The sequence below is a fragment of the Gossypium hirsutum genome, chromosome A05 (assembly GCF_007990345.1).
Source record: "Gossypium hirsutum isolate 1008001.06 chromosome A05, Gossypium_hirsutum_v2.1, whole genome shotgun sequence".
Taxonomy (NCBI): Eukaryota; Viridiplantae; Streptophyta; class Magnoliopsida; order Malvales; family Malvaceae; genus Gossypium; species Gossypium hirsutum.
Window position 1 is genome coordinate 90181240 of NC_053428.1, and position 23281 is coordinate 90204520.

Consider the following 23281-nt stretch of genomic DNA (forward strand, 5'->3'; position numbering starts at 1 on the left):
TCCGAAAGCCTCGTATGAATCTTAGGAATAGTTAGGATACATTTGTCATGACATAGGATTTCGATATATGTGTGCGAGTAATGCCATGGCATCGATATATGATTCCGATATGTGTGTACGAGTAAGACCCTATATGGGATAGTGGCAACGATATGTGGTTACATGTAAGACCACGTCTGGGACGTTGGCGTTGTACGATTTATGTGATTATCCAAGTGTCCTATCCGATTCCAAATGGTTCATCGAGCAAAGGTAAGCTATGATTGAATGTGTAAAACGAGCTATATGTAACATCTCGATTTTGGGCCTAGTCAGAACGGTGGTTTCGGGACCACAAATCCGACGAAGAAAATTTTGTTTTTATTATATTTTTATGGTCTACGATTTCACGGAATAATTCCGTGAAAATTTCGTTCGAAAATTTTGACGTTTGGGCACTCAATTTAGTCGAAAGGACTAAATTGTAAAAGGTTGCAAAATGTGTGTTGTAGTTCACAAAGGTACTAAGTACTTGTGAGTAATGGGTTTTTAGATTGGATATCCTTAAATGGTAAATAGCCATTTTGTAATTAGTGGACAAAAATGGACATGGCATGGTATGTTTTTATTTATTTTTCATTAAGGGTATTTTAGTAATTTGGAGAATAAAGCCAAAATAACTAAGAAAAAGATGTGATCTTCTTCATTTTTCTCATTCCATAACAGTATATGGAGATGAAAGACACGGCTAGGGTTTGTAAAACTTCTAAGCTTGATTGTAAGTCCATCTTTGCCCTATTTTTAATGTTCTTTGCATTTTTGAAATCCTCGCAGCTCGATTTACCCATTTCTACCATTAAATTGAGCTAGGGTTCATGTTTAAAAATTGAACCATATGTGACATGCATGCATTTTGATGTCTAATGGTATAAAATGAGTGTTTGGTGTTAGAAAAACAACTTTTGCTAAGCTATTTTACGTGAAAACGAGTAAAACGACATAATCGGTAAAAATACCTAATGTTCATAAGTACATGTCAGAGTGAGAATTTGATGTTGTCATAGAAGGGAAAAATGATCAGCATGTCATAAAACATAAGAAAATAGGATGAAGTTTAATTTCCGAACTTGGAGCAAAAGTGAAAATATGCAGAAGTTTAGGGGTCAAAATGGAAATTTGTAAAAATATGATTTATGTACTCATTTGAATAATGTGAGTAATAAATGAACTATATTTGTAATGTTAGATCAAGGAAATCGAGATTCGGGCTAAAATCGAGAAAATACCAAGTAGTGGACTTAAATGGTAAAATTGGCCATTTTCGTGTACGAGGTAAGTTCATATGATTTTTAATAATGTAATGTGTATTTTAATGTTATTGCTTTGATAATATATGAGATGTAAGTCTATATACAAATAAATGTATTTGAAATGGTTTATTTATGTTTATTTTCCATTGAACTATGATGAATGAATATATGAGTTGAATAAAATGAGACATCCGAAAAAGTATCGACAAAGTTCCGACATCCAAAAAGCCCCGTCTAAACCTTAGGAATACTTAGGATACATATGTCATGAAATAGGATTTTCGATATGTGATATCGTGTAAGACCACGTCTAGGACTTTGGCATTGACTTTTGTTTTACGTGTAAGACCATGTTTGGGACATTGACATCGTATCTGATTTCGTGTAAGACCCTATCTGGGATAGTGGCATCCATGTTTGATTACATGTAAGACCACGTCTGGGATGTTGGCATTGTTTATGCTTTCCGAGCCATCTGCGTATCCTTATGTTTTCAAATGGTTCAAACGGGCATTTCGAGAAAGTAAATGATTTTGTGAAATTGGATTCGATTCAGGTACGTTTACATGTATATGTGAAAGAAAGCAAAAGTATGTATTTGCCATTATGTGCTCGTATGACTATGATGATTCATGGCGATATATATATCCTTGTGTATTATGTATGAACGGTAATTTTATATGGTTTGATTAAAGTATGAGCGTTTGTGGAAAGATACATGTATGATATTAAATCATGCCTATGAGTATAAAGTAACAATGAATTTTATGATAGCTATTGTGATTTTGCACCGAAATAGTGTTGAACAGCAGCAGTAGCTTGACTTTGAAAAATCACCATAAATAGTGGAAGTTGAATTAGAGGCTGAATAATATATGAAATTAAAGATTAATGAGTCTAGTTTCACATAAGGGAAACGGTGTAAGCATAATAAGTTTGTATTATGAGATATTTGAGTTCTTGTGAGAAAAAGTCGGAGTGATTCCAGACTCCCCTGTCTTATCTTTAGAAAATAACTAAAAATTGTAAAAAAATAACTGTAAGTTATAATTTATATTATTAAAATTTTTATTGAGTAGACTTTATATAAAGATAGATGGGAGTATTATCCGAGTTCTGTATTATGAGATAAATAATTTTTAGTGAAGAGAGGTCAAACTGTTAGACAGCGAAACATGGGAAACTTTAATGAATAAACTATACTAATTGGCTAAACCAAAAATTCTAAAATTTTATGGTAAGAATATATGTGAGTCTAGTTTCTGGTAAAATTAATGGATCTTAATTTTTAGTCCTGTAGCTCAAGTTATAAATAAATTACCAACTATATCTCGAGTAGACAGATTGACCAGAATATGAATAAAAGTGCAATTATAGTTGTTTTACCTAAGGAAACATATTAGTAAATTGCTTATTAATTTCACATGGACTTACTAAGCGTAACCCCCTCTCCATTTGTTTTAGTATTGGTAGGTCAGCTCGGGGTTAGAGATCGTCGGAGGCAGCATCACACTACCAGAACGTTGAAGTGAAGTGTCGATAAACTTCAAGTGTTTTCAAGTGAGTGGCATGTATAGAGGTTTAGTCTGTATGACAGTTGTTAGTATGATTTGGCCAAACGTATTGGCGTATTATGGTTAAATCATATATAGCCATGTGATATGGTTTATATTCGATTATTGGGTTGCAAGTCTAATTGATTATGCATGCTTGATCCATTGCTTTATGATATGTGCGTGGTGATGTCTTGATACGGTCAAATGTATCATATGTCATGCTTATGTGGTGAATAGATTATGATCAATATATGTGACCATATTATTAATGTAAAGGTGTAAGGTAAGAATAAGTAATACTGTTGTTAAACATGAAATTGGCGTGGAACGTCTTAGTCAAGCACGTTGTTCTATATATGTGAATGGATGGTATGTCTAGGCTTGGTATAAAATGAGAACAAGATCTGGTATATCTAGTTCTGGTTAATGTAAGAATGTGTATTACATGCATGATGGTAGGCAAATGATATATTTGTATAAAAAAAGGATGTTAAATGTTATTGAAACCATATAGGTGCATGTAGGGTGACAGAAAGGCTTGGAAAATAGCCTAAGAGTTAATTACACGGGTTGAGACACGGCCGTGTGTCTCAACCGTGTGAGGGACAAGGCCTGGAGACACAGGTGTGTAGCCTGGCCGTATGGTTCAATTTGTGTGCTGATGTCATAAACAGAGAGTTACACAGCCTGAGGACACATGCGTGTCAAACACACACGGGCGCGTGACTCTGTTTTAATGGTAAATTTTTCTATGTTTTCCTAAAACTTTCCAAAGTTCTCGATTTAGTCTTGAAACCTTTCTAAAGTATGTTTTGGGCTTCGTAGACCTAAATAAGGGACCATGTTCATGTGAATGAATGTTTCGAAATAAAAATGAAATTTTATAGCCTGTATTTTAGTTGGATGTTTGTATGTTTGTCCGGTAATGCCTTCATACCCTATCCCGATCTCGGGTACGGGTAAGGGGTGTTACACTATATGCCAGGTATGGATTAACTTGTTACTTATTCAAGGTAAGGTAAGTAAATATTTAATGTTAGATACAAATGACTTATGAGGTGAATATGGAATGAGTAATTATAAAAGTGTAATCGATCTTGATAAGATATATATATTGTAATTGTCTTCGAAATGATATGAGATATGTTTATTCATGTAACCATGTGTATTCGGCCATTTAGGTAATGTGTACATGATGATATATTAAGATGTTTGGGTTGGTGTTTATGAGTATAAGTATATTTGATTATCTAATGATATATTGGCTTTGTAAGTGAAATGTGAATTACTCATATTGGTTATATAGGCATTCGGCCAAAGTGGGAATTTTGTATAAAAACAAAAATATCATGTGTGAAATTGGTAGGTTGAGGCTAAGCATACTAATACTAGTATAATTCGGTTAAGTTTAAAATGAGTTGGTTATATCACTAGATTGTTTATTTGCTAGTCCCCGAGCTCGTAGCTTGACTCCAAAATCTATAAAACAGAGTAACATAACACGCAGAGTAAGCTATCATAGCTTAGTAAGCCATAAGCAAATAAACAATCTAGTGATATAACCAACTCATTTTTAACTTAACCAAATTATAATAGTATAAGTATGCTTAGTCTCAACCTACCAATTTCATACATGATATTTTCATTTTTATACAAAATTCCTACTTTGGTCGAATGCCTATATAACCAATATGAGTAATTAACATTTCACTTACAAAGCCAATATATCATTAGACAATCAAATATACTTATACTCATAAACACCAACTCAAGCATCTTAATATATCATCATGTACACATTACCTAAATGGCCGAATACACATGGTTACATCAATAAACATATCTCATATCATTTCGAAGACAATCACAATATATATTATCAAGATCGATTACACTTTTATAACTACACATTCCATGTTTGCCTCATACGTCATTTGTATCAAACATTAAATACTTACTTACCTTACCTTGAATAGGTAACAAGTTAATCCATACCTGGCATATAGCTCGTTTTACATATTCAATCATAGTTTATCTTTGCCCGATGAACCATTCGGAATCGGATAGGACACTTGGATAATCACATAAATCGTATAATGCCAACGTCCTAGACGTGGTCTTACATGTAGCCACATATCGATGCCACTGTCCCAGACAGGGTCTTACTCATACACACATATCAAAATCACTTATTGATGCCATGGTCTTACACGTACACTTATATCGGAATCCTATGTCATGACATATGTATCCTAACTATTCCTAAGGTTCATAAGGGGCTTTCGGACGTCGTAACTCGATCGAAACAATTTCATGAACAAGTTACCATGCTTACACATTCGGCATTAGCACATATTAAGTCATATATTTCATATTAGCATATATTATTTACTTTAGATTAAAATTAAGCATGTCTATTTGCTTATAAACTTACCTCGGACGTTGTAAACGGAACAGGGCAGCTAGTCGACGACTTTCATTTTCCCCCGATCCAAATCTAATTTGTAACAGCCTGATTTAGACCCTAATCGGAACGGTGGTTTCGGGACCACGAATTCGAGTCAAAAAATAATTTTTAAATTATTTTTCATGTTTATTTTGTCTGAATTTATATCTATGAAATTTTCGTGATTTAATTTTGTCGTTTAGGTGTCTGATTAAATAAAATGACTTAAACGCATAAATTAAAAACTTGATAGTTTAAAGCATGAGGGCCAAATTGTTAGTGGCTTTCTAAGTTGGGACATTTATGTTGTAAATATCCCATTAATAAGTAAGTGGGACGGCATAAGATATAAGTTACATGGTTTTTCTATTATATTACTAAAGATATATAAGTAAATTAAATATTATATTATATATGTTATATTATAATATAAAACATAAAATAAACAAGGCCATATTTGAGTGTTCATATGTTCTTGGTAGCCAAAACTAAACAAAAGAAAAAGAAAAGAAAGCAAGCTAGGGTTCGGTCAATAGTCAAGCCCATACAAGGTTCGTTTTTGTTCAGTTTTTGATAATTTTTACGTTTTTGAGATTGTTGCTTCAAGTACTACAAAACCCATGCTTGAATTTTTGATTTTGATGAATATTTTTAGTTGTACCATTGTTGATAGCTTGTGATTTTTGTGGTTTGATGATGAAAAATGAAAGATATGTTTTAGCTTAACATATTTTGTTTTGGAATTTTTGATAATTTTGAGTAATTAGGACTTAATTGCAAAAATAATAATTTGAGGGACTAAAATGTGAAATTAATGAAATATATGGACTCGTATAGTAATGGGTAAGTTTTAGCTAAACATGGGTAATTGGAAATTTTGTGTATTTTGTGTTTTGTGCAATAGGGACTAAATTGTAAAAATTATAAATGTTAGGGGTAAAATGGTAATTTGCCTAGTTATGTGTTTTGGACTAAATTGAATGAAAATATGTTTGAATGAGCTTAATTTGAATATTTTTAGATCAGGAACTAAAGAAATCGAATTTGGATCGGGGAAAAACGAAAGTTGTCAACTAGCCGCCCAATTCCGTTTTGTACCGTTCGAGGTAAGTTTATAAGCAAATAGATGTGTTTATTTGGAAATTTAATGTTATATTTATATGCTGTTATGAAATATTAGAATTTAAATATGTTATGATCGAACGTGATTAAATTTGACTACTACGCTTCCGAGTTCGATTCGACCGAGTTACGACGTCCAAAAGCCTCGAATGAACCTTAGAAATAGTTAGGATACATATGTCATGACATAGGATTCCGATATATGTGTGCGAGTAAGACCATGGCATCAATATGTGGCTCCGATATGTGTTTACGTGTAAGACCCTGTTTGGGATAGTGGCATCGATTTGTGGCTACATGTAAGACCACGTCTGGGACGTTGGCATTGTACGATTTATGTGATTATCCAAGTGTCCTATCCAATTCTGAATGGTTCATTAGGCAAGGGTAAATCTTGATTGAATGTGTAAAATGAGCTAAAAGGCAAGGTATGATTTAGCTTGTTAGCTATCAATAATAAGGTATGTATGTGACTTGATCATTGATAAATTATATGTGACGTAAGGTTAAATATATACATGAATTAAATAAGTGTATTCGGCTTTGTACAAATGGTAAGTATATTATGGAATTGATTTTTGGTTATGCATATATAAGTGATCATAAATAATTGGTCTCATAAGAGTTATATGTACATAATATTGAATTAAGGTTCTTGGACTTTTATAATTGTGCAGTGGTTATTAATTATGACATTTTGGCTTTTGAAAATTGAGCAGTGGTTTTATTACTTAACTTGTGAATATCCGTTAAAGGTAATAAATATATGTGGTTGGTATATTATTATTGAAGATATAAGTTGAGAGTAAGCTTGTTAATGATATTAAAATTTGGTTAAATTAAATTAAATTAATTATATTATCAGCTAGTTTAATTGCTTATGACTTACTAAGCTTTAGTAGCTTACTGTGTGTATATTTGTCTTTATTTTATAGATTCGGAGTCAAGCTACAAGCTCGGGAACTGTCGCCAAGCTCATCACACTATTTACTGTTTTGGTACCTTATAGCTAAACTTAAATTATGGCATGTATTGACTGGTTTTGGGATTAATTATTTTGAATGTGTTTGTATATTAGCCATGTGAAAACGCCTTCCTATTTATGTTTAAGTTTGACTTTATGTGGGATTTGTTATAATGTCTTATGGTCTTGGTTATTGATAATTCTGGTTGTATTTTTGGATTGTGGTTTGAGCTCACTTTTGCTTAAATACTATATGCTATGCAAGAATAATTCACATGATAGACTCTATATGTGTTAGTAATGGTTTGACAATGGTTGGTAAACTTAAAATGGATGGTGTAATGATCATTGTGTGTATGCATTTTCATAGCATGTTAAATTGATTTGGTCAAGGTTTTAAACAGGTAAGACATACATAAATTAGTTTGAAACTAACTCAATAGTATATCGGTATATTCAGTTATAAGATGCATTGAATAAGAAAATTTTGGTTTATTTGTGGCTTGGCATTGATTCTATGAATATTTTTGTATATGATAATTTGACTTGATAAATTTGTTATAAAGTATGTAATAATTACGTTCTGTATATGTCTATATGCGTGATTAATATTTTGAAATTTCAGGAATAATCTCTTTTAGTTATTAAGTATTTTCGATTAACTAGTTGAACTATGCATGCATGTTTTTGGATGGGTATAAGATGTTTAAATTCGGTTGTGGAAGCTAATCAATGTCTTGATCTAATAATGACAAGTTGGGATTATTATATGAAATCATTAAGTTGGGATTATTATATGAAATCATTAATTTATATTGTACCATATTTTGGTAAATGTAATTAATATAGGTAGTTATAGTAAATTTGCATCCAACTGTAGCATATTAAATGTTGTAATATTATATTATAGAATAAGTATAATGATTTAGGCAATTGAAGTATATATATATTTATAAGTCAATTGATTTGAACCGTGAATGAGTAATAGTTAAAATCAAATTTGGTTTAGCTAAATGCATGAAAGAATGACTAGATGAATAATAAATTATAATAATTATATGTGTTGGTGTGGTGAATAAGTGTTTAGCTTAATATTAAATGTATACTGAATTTGATACATTTTATAAAAAAAAATAGTGGTACATTTGTGTCATGTAATTGTATATGGTTACAGTGTGCGATTAAAGTGTAATGGGGTCTGTATATCTGCATGTATTATGAGTTTGAATTAAAAGTATATTCAGCTCTTTAGTACTAGTAATTAAATAGAGTATGAAATTATTTAACGATTGTTTTTTTTTAGTTATTATAAGTGTGTGTGTATGTGATTATCTGAAAATGTGTTTTTGATTGGTGATACCCTGTAACCCTAATTCGGCGACGGATAAGGGTTAGGGGTGTTACATGATTTCTTTGGTTCTTGATCTAAATATATTCAAATTAAGCTCATTCAAACATATTTTCATTCCATTTAGTCCAAAAACACATAAATGGGCAAATTACCATTTTACCCCTAACATTTACATTTTTTACAATTTAGTCCCTATTGCACAAAACACAAAATACACAAAAATTCCCTATACTCATGTTGGGCCGAATTTTACCCATTCTTATACAAGCCCATATATTTCATTTATTTCACATTTTAGTCCCTCAAATTATTATTTTTGCAATTTAGTCCTAATTACTTGAAATCATCAAATACTCCAATACAAAACATGTTAATCTAAAACATATCTTTCATTTTTCATCATCAAACAACAAAAATCATAAACTCTCATCAATGTCATAACTCAAAATATTCATCAAAATCAAAAATTCAAGCATGGGTTTTGTAGTACTCGAAGCAACGATCTCAAAAACGTAAAAATTATCAAAAATTGAGATGAACACTTACCTCGATTGAGCTTAGAACCAACCGAACCCTAGCTTGGTTTCTTTCTTTTTTCTTGTTTTAAATTTCGAAAATGAAGAACAAATGAAACTAAATAATTTTGACAACTTTATTGTTAACTAATATATGTTTATTAACTAAATTACTTAAATAGCCTTAATGAAATAATAACAAAAATATATAATATATGTAATGCCCCCACGCCCGAAACCGTTGCCGGAGTCGAGCTTGAAGGGTTACCGAACATAATTTATCAAATTAAGAACTTCAAATCATTTGTTTCTACATTCACAGCTTTCTAACTACCCGCGTCACAGTTACAAGAAAAATCATATCTCGAGTTACGAAACTTGAAATCAAGATCCGTAAATTTTTCCTAAATCTAGACTCATATATATATTTACTAATTTTTTTTCTAGAATTTTTGGTTGGGCCAATTAGTACAGTTTATTAGTTAAAGTCTCCCCTGTTTCAGAGTTCGACTGCTCTGACCTCTGTGTATTACGAATCAGATATATCTCTATACAAAATTTCAATGACTATGAGGTTTGTTTATATTAAAACTAGACTCAATAAGGAATCTGTACATATAAATAAAAACTTCTAATTATTTTAGTAAAATTTATTATAAATTTTTAAAGTCAGAACAGGGGATCCAGAAATCACTCTGGCCCTATTTCGTAAAAGTTTAAATATCTCATAAAATATAATTTATATTCCTGTTTTGTTCAATCCATATGAAAATAGACTCATTAATCTTCAATTTCATAACTTACTCATCATTTATTTCCATTTATACTATTTTTAGTGATTTTTCAAATTCATGTCATTGCTGCAGCAATATTCTGTTTTAAGGCAAATTTCATCTTTTCATGAGTTGTTATGAACTAGATAACCTATTAAACTTCCATTATATCAAACATGATCTAAATTTAACCATCACCATGACTTATCAATATCAAACATTTTCTCAACCAATCATGGCCATATCATAAAATTATTTACACAAAATAAGTATATTGCTATACATGCCATACTTAAGTTTTACAAGCCATTTACCAAGATAAAAGTCCTTTGGATAGTGTGATCGAACCTTCGACCCGTCCTGATTCCCGAGCTGGCTTGTTCAAAACTATAGTAAATAAAGAGGAGGGAGTAAGCATAAGTGCTTAGTAAGTTCATATGTATATAACAAGTAACATAACAATACAAATATACCAAACAACTTTAGCATGGTATCACCAAAACATATGTCATATTTCTAAACATCATTCATCATCTTACCACCTTATCGTTGTTGTATCTATTTTCAACCCGAGGGTTAAGAACATACCTGTCCAAAGTGTCCATTTCACAAAACTTACCAAAACGTCACTTGCATCTTAAGTGTTCTTCCATTTCACTAGAAATTTCACCCGTTGAACACATCGGAATACAACTCGGATACACGGATAATTTGCACATAAGTGCCTCATATGTAATCAAGAAATCATGTAACCCGCCCCTAAGTGAACTCGGACTCAACTCAATGAGCTCGGGCGTTCGCATCTATAAGTGAACTCGGACTCAACTCAACGAGTTCGGATGCCTACTTACATCTCACGAACTCGGACTCAACTCAACGAGTTCGGACATTCGCATCCATAAGTGAACTCGGACTCAACTCAACGAGTTCGGATGCTCAACCATCCTAGTGACATGTCACTTGTATCCTAATCTATTCCTAAGGTTCAAACGGGCCTTTTCCCTCGATCTCACATTTGCCGTCTTCCATGGAATATCGGAACCGATACTCGGTAGCAATTCATATTTATCAAGTAGTAAACATAATTTGCATATTACTCAACATTAACCACAAAGCATAATATTTCACGATTAAAAATCAGCATATCATATAATTAACATTAATAACTTAAAAATAACAATTATGCTACATTATTTACACATGAACTTACCTTGGTACCAAAATATAAAGATTTTGCAATTTAGTCCACAATCTTTTTTTTTCCTCGATCACGACTTGAATCTCATTTTTCTTGATCTATAATACCAAATTAATCTTATTTAATACATACATTTATCAAAACAGCATTTAATACGAACTTTAAAAAAATTACACTTTTGCCCCTAAACTTTTGCATAATTACACTTTTGCCCCTAGGCTCGGGAATTAAACTTTATTCCTTATTCTTATGTTTTGTAACATGCTGATCACTTTTCCATTCTATGGCAACATCAAATTCTCTCTCTAACATATACTTGTGACTATTAGGTATTTTTGTCGATTAAGCCCTTTTCCTCGTTTTCACTCAAAACCGAGTAGCACAAGTTGTCTAACATAATTTAAAACCCCATATTCTATCATAAAACATCAAAATACACAAATTTCACCTATGGGTATTTTTCCAAATATAAACCCTAGGTTGAATTATTGCTAGCATAAGCTTAATCGAGCTTCCGGGATTCCAAAAACGTAAAGAACATTAAAAACGGGGCTTGGAATCACTTACTATGGAGCTTGGAAGCTTGAAACAAACCCTAGCTATGGAGAACCCTTGAAATTTCGGCCTAATGAAGAAGATGGACAAAAATTGGCTTTTAATTTTTGTTTTTAATTCATTTTAATAACTAAATGACCAAAATACCCTTACTACTAAACTTTCCAAAAATTCCTTCCATGTCCTAATTTTGTCCATGAACTTAAAATTGGTCAAATTGCTATTTAAGACCTCCTCATTAATATTCCAAAACAATTTCATACTAAAAACTTCTAGAATGCAAGTTTTGCAACTTATTCGATTTAGTCCCCACTTTCAATTTAAGCACTTTAGGCATAGAATTTCATCACGAAATTTTCACACAATCATGCAATCATATCATAATCATCAAAATAATTATAAAATAATTATTTCTATCTCGGATTTGTGGTCACGAAACCACTATTCCGATTAAGCCCTAATTCAGGATATTACAAGTATTCAACTTTACACACCTTAAGATCCAAGAAAATAGTGTTGCGGCAAAGGAATCCGGCTCAGAAGAAGATGGTTGAGAGAAGAGGGATTTCAGCTATAAGAGACTAGAGGGAAAATAGAAGCGAAAGGCCATGATTTAGAAAAGGAAGAGGGTTAGAATTCGACTCAAGCTAGAAGGAATGAAGAGAGGTGAAAGGATTAGAAAAGAAGGGAGAGGACTAGAAGATGAGAAATGGGGAAGAAATCGGCTAACAGATTGCCTAAATGGTAATGCACTTTCGGCTAAAACAAAATAGCGGACAACCCGGAGCCAGAGAGTCTTGAAAACGAAAGGCAAAGGTACCAAAACGAGTGAACAAAGTAAAATAAAACACCAAGAATTCTTGTAGCAAGATTCGGCTATACCTAAACAATACCCCAAATGTCGAAAATGAACCAAATCCCCCTTTGCCGAATTCTTGTGCACCCAACAGTCCCCATTCGGCTAGACTTCCTCCTAATTCAAATCCTCCTTGATTTCTTCCAGCAATCAACTCTATCCCTTAACCTCCTCCTCATATCCCTCTAAGACTCATTCATCATTTATCCTGTAGAGTTTTGATCAAACTCTACGATTTACACGTCCTTGAAGAAAAATAAAACATCCAATGCTCCTTTCAAGCCTCGAATCCCAATCCTCACTCCCTTATGAGGCGTCACTTACGACCTAAACCACCATGCTTCTTTTGTTAAATTTTACCATTCAAAATTTAAGAAGCATTCAACCTAGCGTCAGGGTTCCCTTAATGCTAAAAACCAAAATTTTTGCTATGCAAAGGCTTGAACTGGCACTTCATAAAGACCCCCCATCATCCAAAATCACTAACCCAACAAGACTAACATGCAATTATGCCGTTTTCTTGCTCTCAAGAATTTTAGGCGCTCCAAACCCAAGGCCCAATTCTTCTAAGCCCAAAATTTAGGGTGTTACATCAGCAGCATCATTAATGCTGTCCATGCTTGCTTTTCTTTAGGGCTTCAGCTGCATAATTAAAGCCGTCCATGCATGTTAGCTGCACAATGAACTCAACAAATTAAAACAGCCTAGGAAACATTAAATTAGCAGCAGCCTAGAACACATTAAGTCAATTAAATTTGACTAGAATCATGAAACTTTTAAAACATGTCTAAGCTAGGACACGTTAACTCCTGCACATTAACTCGGCTAAAACACATTAAAATCATGTATTAAGACAACTTAAAAATCATGTTCTAACTAAGACAAATTAAATGAGCTAAAGACAACTTTAAATTGCTGTAGGAATTTAGAAAAATTAAATGACTTAACATATTAATGCCAAAAATGTTTGAGACAAATTAATTAGCCTAAAAACACATTTAACACTTAGCTAGATTAATTAAACATGTAACGCCCCATACCCGAGATCGTTACCGGAGTCGAACACGAGGTGTTAACAGACTTAATTCCTTTATTTACACAGTTCATTTTAAAATTTCCAGACAAGCTGGTTAACTGCATCACAGTCACTTTAAAAATCATATATCGAGTTCCAAAAATCGAAAACTAATTCCGTAAATTTTCCCTGAAACTACACTCATATATCCATCTACAAATGTTTTTCTAGAATTTTTGCTCAGGCCAATTAGTACAGTTTATTAGTTAAAGTATCCCCTGTTTCAGGGTTCGACTACTCTGACCTTCATGCATTACGACTTAGATATCTCCCTGTACAGGGCTTCAATACTTATGCTATTTGTTTCTAATGAAACCAGACTCAAAAAGGAATCTGTTCATATAAAGCATGACTTCTAATTATCTCTGGTTAATATATGGTGAATTTACAAAGTTAGAACAGGGGATCCAGAAATCGCCCTGGCCCTGTTTCACGAAAACTTAAACATCTCATAAAATACGGCTCATATGGTCGTTTCGTTTCTTTCATATGAAAATAGACTCATCAAGATTCGATTACATAATTTATTCATTATTTAATTACATTTCTAATATTTTTAGTGATTTTTCAAACTCACATCACTGCTGCAGTCAGCATTTACTTTAAGGTAAATCTCACCTATTTCATAGTTTCCATGATTCAACTAGCCACTTGACATACATAGCACCAAATATGATCATAATTAACCATTCCAATGGCTAGTCATTACCAAGCATTTCCATACCACTCAATAACCATATATACAAAATGATTATAATGCTATGCTCAAAATATATAAGCCATTTTCGCATGGCTATCCAAATGTATACATTACCAAAAGGTACTTAATTAACAACAAAGGTCAGTCCTATACATGCCACTATCGAAGTTCAACTAAAAGAGTACCAAAAGGGCTTAGATAGTGTGGACGACTTCGACTTTGACAATCCCGAGTCCGATAGCTGACGAACAAAATCTATGAAACAGAGAATTAAAGAAACAGAATAAGCATTTAATGCTTAGTAAGTTTTGAGTAATGAAATTATTTACGACTAAAGTATAGCGTTCATATGACCAAATGAATAATTGCATATATGCATATTCTCAAAATCATACTTACTTCACGCTTCAACCATTATATTCATACACAGGGAATCAAACCTATCTAAAGGCTGGAAGATCGTTAATCAATTGAGCGAATACTATAAAAAGGGAATCAACTTTTCCGATGCATATACGAAACATACCTTATTGTTTGGATTTTATGAGCGTATTAATTGAAATTATTACAGCAAGATCGCTCATTTCCAAACCCAAGTACCTTCGGAATTTAGCCGGATATAGCAACTCGCACGAATGCCTTCGGGACTTAGCCCGGACATAGTCACTAGCACAAATGCCTTCAGGACTTAGCCCGGACATAGTCACTAGCACAAATGCCTTCGGGACTTAGCCCGGATATAGTCACTAGCACAAATGCCTTCGGGACTTAGCCCGGATATAATCACTAGCACAAATGCCTTCGGATCTTAGTCCGTTTATCATTCGAATAATCATGCGCATATATCAATAAATCATAACACATCTATATTTCATTTTCATTACTAGAACTCAAACACAAGACACTTATCAACCATTACCATTTTCGGCTCAATAGCCACATACAAAGAGCATGATTTTGATTTACTTCATAACATGATCTCTATACACATTCAGCTGCCCGTCATAAGTATAAACTAATTACCTCAATATATAACTCAAGTAGCATCATTATATCACCGTTTATTTGTTATGCTTATGTTTCATGACTTAAACAAATCATAAACTAAGTTCCATTACTCGAAGACTTACCTCGGATGTTGTCGAACGACTTCAACGGCTATTCAATTACTTTTTCCTTTCCTTTATCGAATTTAGTTCCCCTTTGCTCTTGAGCTTAATTTAACAAATAAATTGATTTAATCATCTTGAACATCAAGAGAAATTCAAGGTACTTAGCCCATATATATTAGACATTAGAGTCATATATATGAAATCATGAATCAAATTCAACATATTAGCTAATATTCTCCTTTAGCCGATTATCTAAGTCAAGATAGAATCATCAATATGCTTACCTATAGCCGAATACATGCAACACCAATCTATGTATTCATTCATGTGGTCGAGTATACATTTTCCAATATGATATCATTTCCATTTCATTTAACACTTAACATTTACCACATATCAATTAACCCATTTTTTTTATAATTACAAAACTCTTCATCTATTCATGCTCTCATATTCGGTTATCCATACCTATACTAACCATATAACTAAAAATTCTAAGTTTAAACACAATACAACATTTAAACCATGGGCGAGTACCATCTCCACGAAAGACAACATCCATGGCCGAGTACCATCTCCATCAAATAGCAAAGATTTAAACCATGGGCTAGGTAGAATTCAAACTAACAACTAAAAATATGCATGAATTTCATGGAAAAACATCAAACTTACCTCTTCCTAATCATCAACCAACCGAACATGAAGCAAGAGAATTCTTTTCTTCTTCTTCCCTCAAGTCACGGCAATGGAGGAGCAAGGATGAAACAACTTTGGTTTCTCCTCCAACTCACCTCATGTTTTATTATTCTTAATTCATTATTTTATTTTGTAACTAAAAAAAATGTTAATAGAAAAATACATATTACCATTAATAGCCCATACCATGGCCGGTCACTATCCAAGATTTGGCTAATTTGACATGCAAGTACACTTTTTTTGACATCATGCACTATTAGATCCTTATAAATTAACCTATCACATTTCAAAAGTGTCACACCTAAGTCCTATTAACTAAATTCACATGCAATCGACTAAATCAAAGCTTAAAACTTTCACACATTCATATCCACATATTTTAGACAATAAATATTATATTCAAATACTTCGGTGATTCGGTTTAGCGGTCCCGAATCCGCTTTCTGACTAGGGTCAATTTAGGGCTGTCACAACTCTCCCCCACTTAAGAAATTTTCGTCCCCAAAAATCTTACCGGTAAATAGGTTTGGGTATCGTTCTTTCATAGAGTTCTCAGTTTCCCAAGTAGCTTCTTCGACCCCGTGTTTGAGCCATAACACCTTTACTAACAGAACCTTTTTGTTTCGCAACTCTTTCACTCCACGGGCTAGGATACGAATCGGTTCTTCTTCATAACTCATATCGGCTTGAATTTCGACCTCGGATGGATTTATTACATGCGAAGGATCGGATCTGTAACGTCGAAGCATCAAAACATGAAAAACGTTGTGAATCTTTTCGAGATCAGAGGGTAAAATCAATCTATATGCCACTGGACCAACTCGTTCGGATATTTCATACGGCCCTATGAACCTCGGACTCAGTTTGCCCTTACGGCCAAATCTGAATATCTTTTTCCAAGGTGAAACTTTAAGAAACACTTAGTCTCCCACCTGATACTCAATATCTCTTCGTTTTAAATCCGCGTACGACTTCTGACGATCTGATGCTGCCTTCTGACTTTCACGAATTATTTTTACTTTCTGCTCAGCATCTTTAATCAAATCAACTCTGAAAATTTTACTTTCACCGAGCTCGGTCCAGAACAATGGTGTACGGCATTTACGACCGTACAAAGCCTCGTAAGGTGGCATCCTAATACTTGATTGAAAACTATTGTTGTAAGCGAATTCAATCAAAGGTAAATACCACTCCCATGAACCACTAAACTCAAGGATGCAACATCTCAACATATCCTCGAGTATCTGAATTATCCGCTCGAATTGACCATCAGTCTATGGATGAAAAGTGGTGCTAAAATGCAACTTGGTACCCAAAGCTTCTTGCAATTTCTTCCAAAATCGCGAGATGAAGCTCGGATCTCTATCCGACACAATAGAAATAGGTACCCCGTGTAATCTCACAATCTGAGAAACATACAATTCAGCTAGTTTATCCAGTGAATAATCCGTACGTATGCGAATAAAATGAGTCGACTTAGTCAGTCTATCAACAACAACCCAAATCGCATCTTTCTTACTTGCCGAAAATGGCAACCCAGATACAAAATCCATCGTGATTCGTTCCCATTTCCATTCAGGTATCATGATCGGCTGAAGTAAACCTGTAGGCACTTGATGTTCCGCTTTCACTTGTTGACATATTAAACACTTTGAAACAAAATCGGAAATGTCTTGTTTCATACCATGCCACCAAAACTGACGTCTCAGATCATTGTACATTTTCGTACTCCCCGGGTGAATTGACATTCGGCTACAGTGAGCTTCGTTCAGAATCATCGAAATAAGTTCTAAATTTCTTGGGACACACAAACGACTTCTGAACCTCAAACAATCGTCATCGTCAATTTGAAACTCTGATTCCACGTTCGAAACACATTCAGCCCGTTTTGCAACCAATTCATCATCGACTTTCTGAGCTTCACGAATTTGATGAATCAACAAGGGTTTGGCCTTTAATTCAGCTACTAACACATTGTCGGATAGAACAGACAAGTGTACATTCATCGCTCGTAAAGAAAATAGTGATTTACGACTTATAGCATCCGCAACCACATTAGCCTTTCCCAGGTGATAGTCAATGACAAGCTCATAATCTTTTAATAACTCAAGCCAACGTCTTTGTCACAGATTCAAGTCTCTTGAGTCATCAAATATTTGAGACTTTTGTGATCCGAATATACATGGCACTTCTCACCAAATAAGTAATGTCACCATGTTTTCAAAGCGAATACAATGGCAGCTAGTTCGAGATCATGGGTTGGATAATTTTTCTCATGTGGCTTCAATTGTCTCGACGCGTAAGCTACAACTCGACCTTCTGGCATCAATACACAACCCAACCCAAGTAAGGATGCATCACTGTAAATGACAAACTCCTTGCCTGATTCGGGCTGCACTAGTACTGGAGCTTCAGTCAAATAAGTTTTCAGTTGATCGAAACTTTCCTGACACTTTTCTATCCATTCAAACTTAACATCTTTCTGAAGTAGTTTTGTTATTGGTGTGGCTATCATCGAGAAACCCTTTACAAAGCGTCTGTAGTAACCGGCAAGTCCCAAAAAGCTCCGAACTTCAGTAATATTTCTTGGAGGCTTCCAGTTAAGTATGGCCGAAATTTTGCTCGGATCAACTCGAATACCCGATGCAGATACCACATGGCCCAGGTGTTCAGCATGATCGGTTTCATTTCTCGAATAGACCAAGATATCATCGATAAACACGACTACAAATCGATCCAAATACGGTCTGAAGATCCGATTCATCAAATCCATAAATACTGCCGGGGCATTAGTGAGCCCAAACGGCATCACTAAAAACTCGTAGTGACCGTATCTCGTTCTGAAAGCAGTTTTGGGTATATCTGAGTCTCGAACTCGCAATTGATAATAACCCGATCTCAAATCTATCTTTGAAAACACTGAGGCTCCCTTTAGTTGATCAAACAAATCATCAATACGCGGTAACGTATATTTATTCTTTATTGTCACTTTATTCAGCTGACGATAGTCGATGCACAACCTCATGGTTCCGTCCTTCTTTTTCACAAACAATACTGGTGCACCCCAAGGTGAGAAACTCGGTCGAGCGAAACCTCTATCCATAAACTCTTGCAACTGAGCTTTCAATTCCTTTAATTCCGTTGGTGCCATACGATACGGAGCTATCGAAATCGGTGTAGTCCCAGGTACAAGTTTGATGCCAAACTCTACTTCCCGAACAGGTGGTAACCCCGGTAATTCTTCGGGAAAAATATTCACAAACCACTGGTACCGATTCAAGTTTCTTTTCTGACTCTTTATTATCAAGTACGTATGCAAGGTATGCTTCACACCCTTTTCTCACATATTTTTGAGCTAACATCGAGGATATTATTTTGGCAATCCATTCAAAACAGTAGACTCAACTCGGATTATCTCATTATTTGCACACCTCAAATCAATAGTCTTACTTTTGCAATTCACAATTGCATCATGTACGGTCAACCAATCCAAACCGAGAATAACATCAAATTCATCAAACGGTAAAAGCATCAAATCGGCCGGAAAGCAGGAACCTCTGATTACTAGGGGGCATTTCTTACACACCTTATCGACAAGCACATAACGACCCAAGGGATTCGACACTCGAATTACAAACTCAGTAGACTCAACAGGTAAAGTCTTACTGGATGCTAAGGTCTCACATACATATGAATGAGTAGAACCAGGGTCAATCAAAGCAATCACATTAGTATCAAAGAGAGTGAAAGTACCGGTAATAACATCTGGCGAGGAAGCATCCTCGCGTGCGCGTATAGCATAAGCTCTAGCAGGAGCACGAGCCTCAGATCTGGTTGTAGCATCTCTAGATCCTCTCTGACCACCACTAGCATTCCCCGTATTTCTAGATGGTCTACCCCGAGCAGTAGTAGCACTTGGTTTCCCACTCTGATTTACATTTTGTTCAGACAGTCTCGGGCAATCCTTAATAAAGTGGTCAGCTGATCCGCACTTATAACAGGAGCGGTCATGGAATCTACAACTCCCCGAATGCCATTTACCACAATACTGGCACTCTGTTCTGTCTCGACGATCATTTCCAACACTGGCAACCGAAGTGACTCGTGTACTCACAGGGGGTCGATCACGATCTCATCTAGAAAAGCCCGAAGTGTCTTTAGATCGGCCTAAATCATCTCTAAATTTCTTCGATGACTGTTGAAAGGGCTTTCCCGAAGATCTCTTACGAAACTCCTTTGCTCCCATATTAGCTTTTCTTTTCTCCTTACTGAGCTCTTCGGCTTTGCAAGCTCGCTCGACAAGTACCACAAATTTTCTGATTTCTAAAATGCCAACATACAGCTTTATATCATCGTTCAGTCCATCTTCGAAACGTTTGCACATCACAGCTTCTGAAGAAATGCATTCTCACGCGTACTGGCTAAGCCTTACAAACTTTCGTTCATAGTCAGTAACCGACATGGAACCTTTTTTAAGTTCAAGAAATTCTTTCCGTTTTTGATCAATGAATCTTTGGCTGATATACTTTTTTCGAAACTCGATTTGGAAAAACTCCCAAGTTACTTGCTCTCTGGGCACAACAGAAATCAACGTATTCCACCAATAGTAGGCGGAATCACGCAGCAAGGAGATCGTACACTTTAGGCATTCATCGGGTGTGCAAGATAGTTCATCAAGTACCCAAATAGTGTTGTCCATCCAAAATTCAGCTTGCTCGGCATCGTCGCTATCTGTAGCTTTAAATTCAGTAGCCCCGTGTTTTCGGATTCTGTCAACTGGGGGCTTATTTAACCTTATCCGGTCAGTTACCGGAGGTATCGCCGGTGTGGGGGCTGTATTAGTCGGGAATGGAGGTTGTGGAATAGCCGTATTAGTTCGAATATACTGATTGAACCAATCATTCATCACGCTATAAAAAGCCTGTCTAGCTTCATCATTCTGATTACTAGCAATAGCTTGAGAGTCCCCCGGTGCTGTCCCTTGTGCGGGAGCAGGCGCTACACTCTCAAGATCATCAGCTACCGCTCGGTTGGGATCAGGATCCATTACTATAAATAAACACATTTTTAACTGTCAGAAATCTCCACACTATCAAATAAACACATAATGGCATGTATAGATAGACCCGGACGTATTACGGTAGTCCTAGAATCGACTAAACCGTGGCTCTGATACCAATACAATTGTAATGCCCCGTACCCGAGACCGTTGCCGGAGTCGAACACAAGGTGTTAACAAACTTAATTCCTTTATTTACACAGTTCATTTTAAAATTTCCAGACAAGCTGGTTAACTGCATCACAGTCACTTTAAAAATCATATCTCGAGTTCCAAAACACGAAAACTGATTCTGTAAATTTTCCCTGAAACTAAACTCATAAATCAATCTACAAATTGTTTTCTAAAATTTTTGGTCGGGCCAATTAGTACATTTTATTAGTTAAATTCTCCCCTGTTTTAGGGTTTGACTACTCTGACCTTCATGCATTACGACTTAGATATCTCCCTGTACAGGGATTCAATACTTATGCCGTTTGTTTCTAATGAAACTAGACTCAAAAAGGAATCTGTACATATAAAGCATGACTTCTAGTTATCTCTGGTTAATATATGGTGAATTTCCAAAGTTAGAACAAGGGATCCAGAAATCTCTCTAGCCCTGTTTCACAAAAACTTAAACATCTCATAAAATACAGCTCATATGGTCGTTTCGTTTCTTTTATATGAAAATAGACTCATCAAGATTCGATTACATAATTTATTCATTATTTAATTACATTTCTACTATTTTTAGTGATTTTTCAAACTCACATCACTGCTGTTGTCAGCATCTACTTTAAGGTAAATCTCACCTATTTCATAGTTTCCATGATTCAACTAGCCACTTGACATACATAGCACAAAATATGATCATGATTAACCATTCCAATGGCTAGTCATTACCAAGCATTTCCATACCACTCAATAACCATATATACAAAATGATTATAATGCTATGCTCAAAATATATAAGCCATTTTCGCATGGCTATCCGAATGTATACATTACCAAAAGGTACTTAATTAACAACAAAGGTCAGTCCTATACATGCCACTATCGAAGTTCAACTAAAAGAGTACCAAAAGGGCTTAGATAGTGTGGACGACTTCGACTTTGACAATCCCGAGTCCGATAGCTGACGAACAAAATCTATGAAACAGAGAATTAAAGAAACAGAATAAGCATTTAATGCATAGTAAGTTTTGAGTGATGAAATTATTTACGACTAAAGTATAGCATTCATATGACCAAATGAATAATTGCATATATGCATATTCTCAAAATCATACTTACTTCACGCTTCAACCATTATATTCATACACAGGGAATCAAACCTATCTAAAGGCTGGAAGATCGTTAATCAATTGAGAGAATACTATAAAAAAGGAATCAACTTTTCCGACGCATATACGAAACATACCTTATCGTTTGGATTTTATGAGCGTATTAATTGAAATTATTACAGCAAGATCACTCATTTCCAAACCCAAGTACCTTCGGAATTTAGCCGGATATAGCAACTCGCACGAATGCCTTCAGGACTTAGCCCGGACATAGTCACTAGCACAAATGCCTTCGGGACTTAGCCCGGATATAGTCACTAGCACAAATGCCTTCGGGACTTAGCCCGGATATAATCACTAGCACAAATGCCTTCGGATCTTAGTCCGGTTATCATTCGAATAATCATGCACATATATCAATAAATCATAACACATCTATATTTCATATTCATTACTAGAACTCAAACACAAGACACTTATCAACCATTACCATTTTCGGCTCAATAGCCACATACAAAGAGCATGATTTTGATTTACTTCATAACATGTTCTCTATACACATTCAGCTACCCGTCATAAGTATAAACTAATTACCTCAATATATAACTCAAGTAGCATCATTATATCACCGTTTATTTGTTATGCTTATGTGTCATGACTTAAACAAATCATAAACTAAGTTCCATTACTCGAAGACTTACCTCGGATGCTGTCGAACGACTTCAACGGCTATTCAATTACTTTTTCCT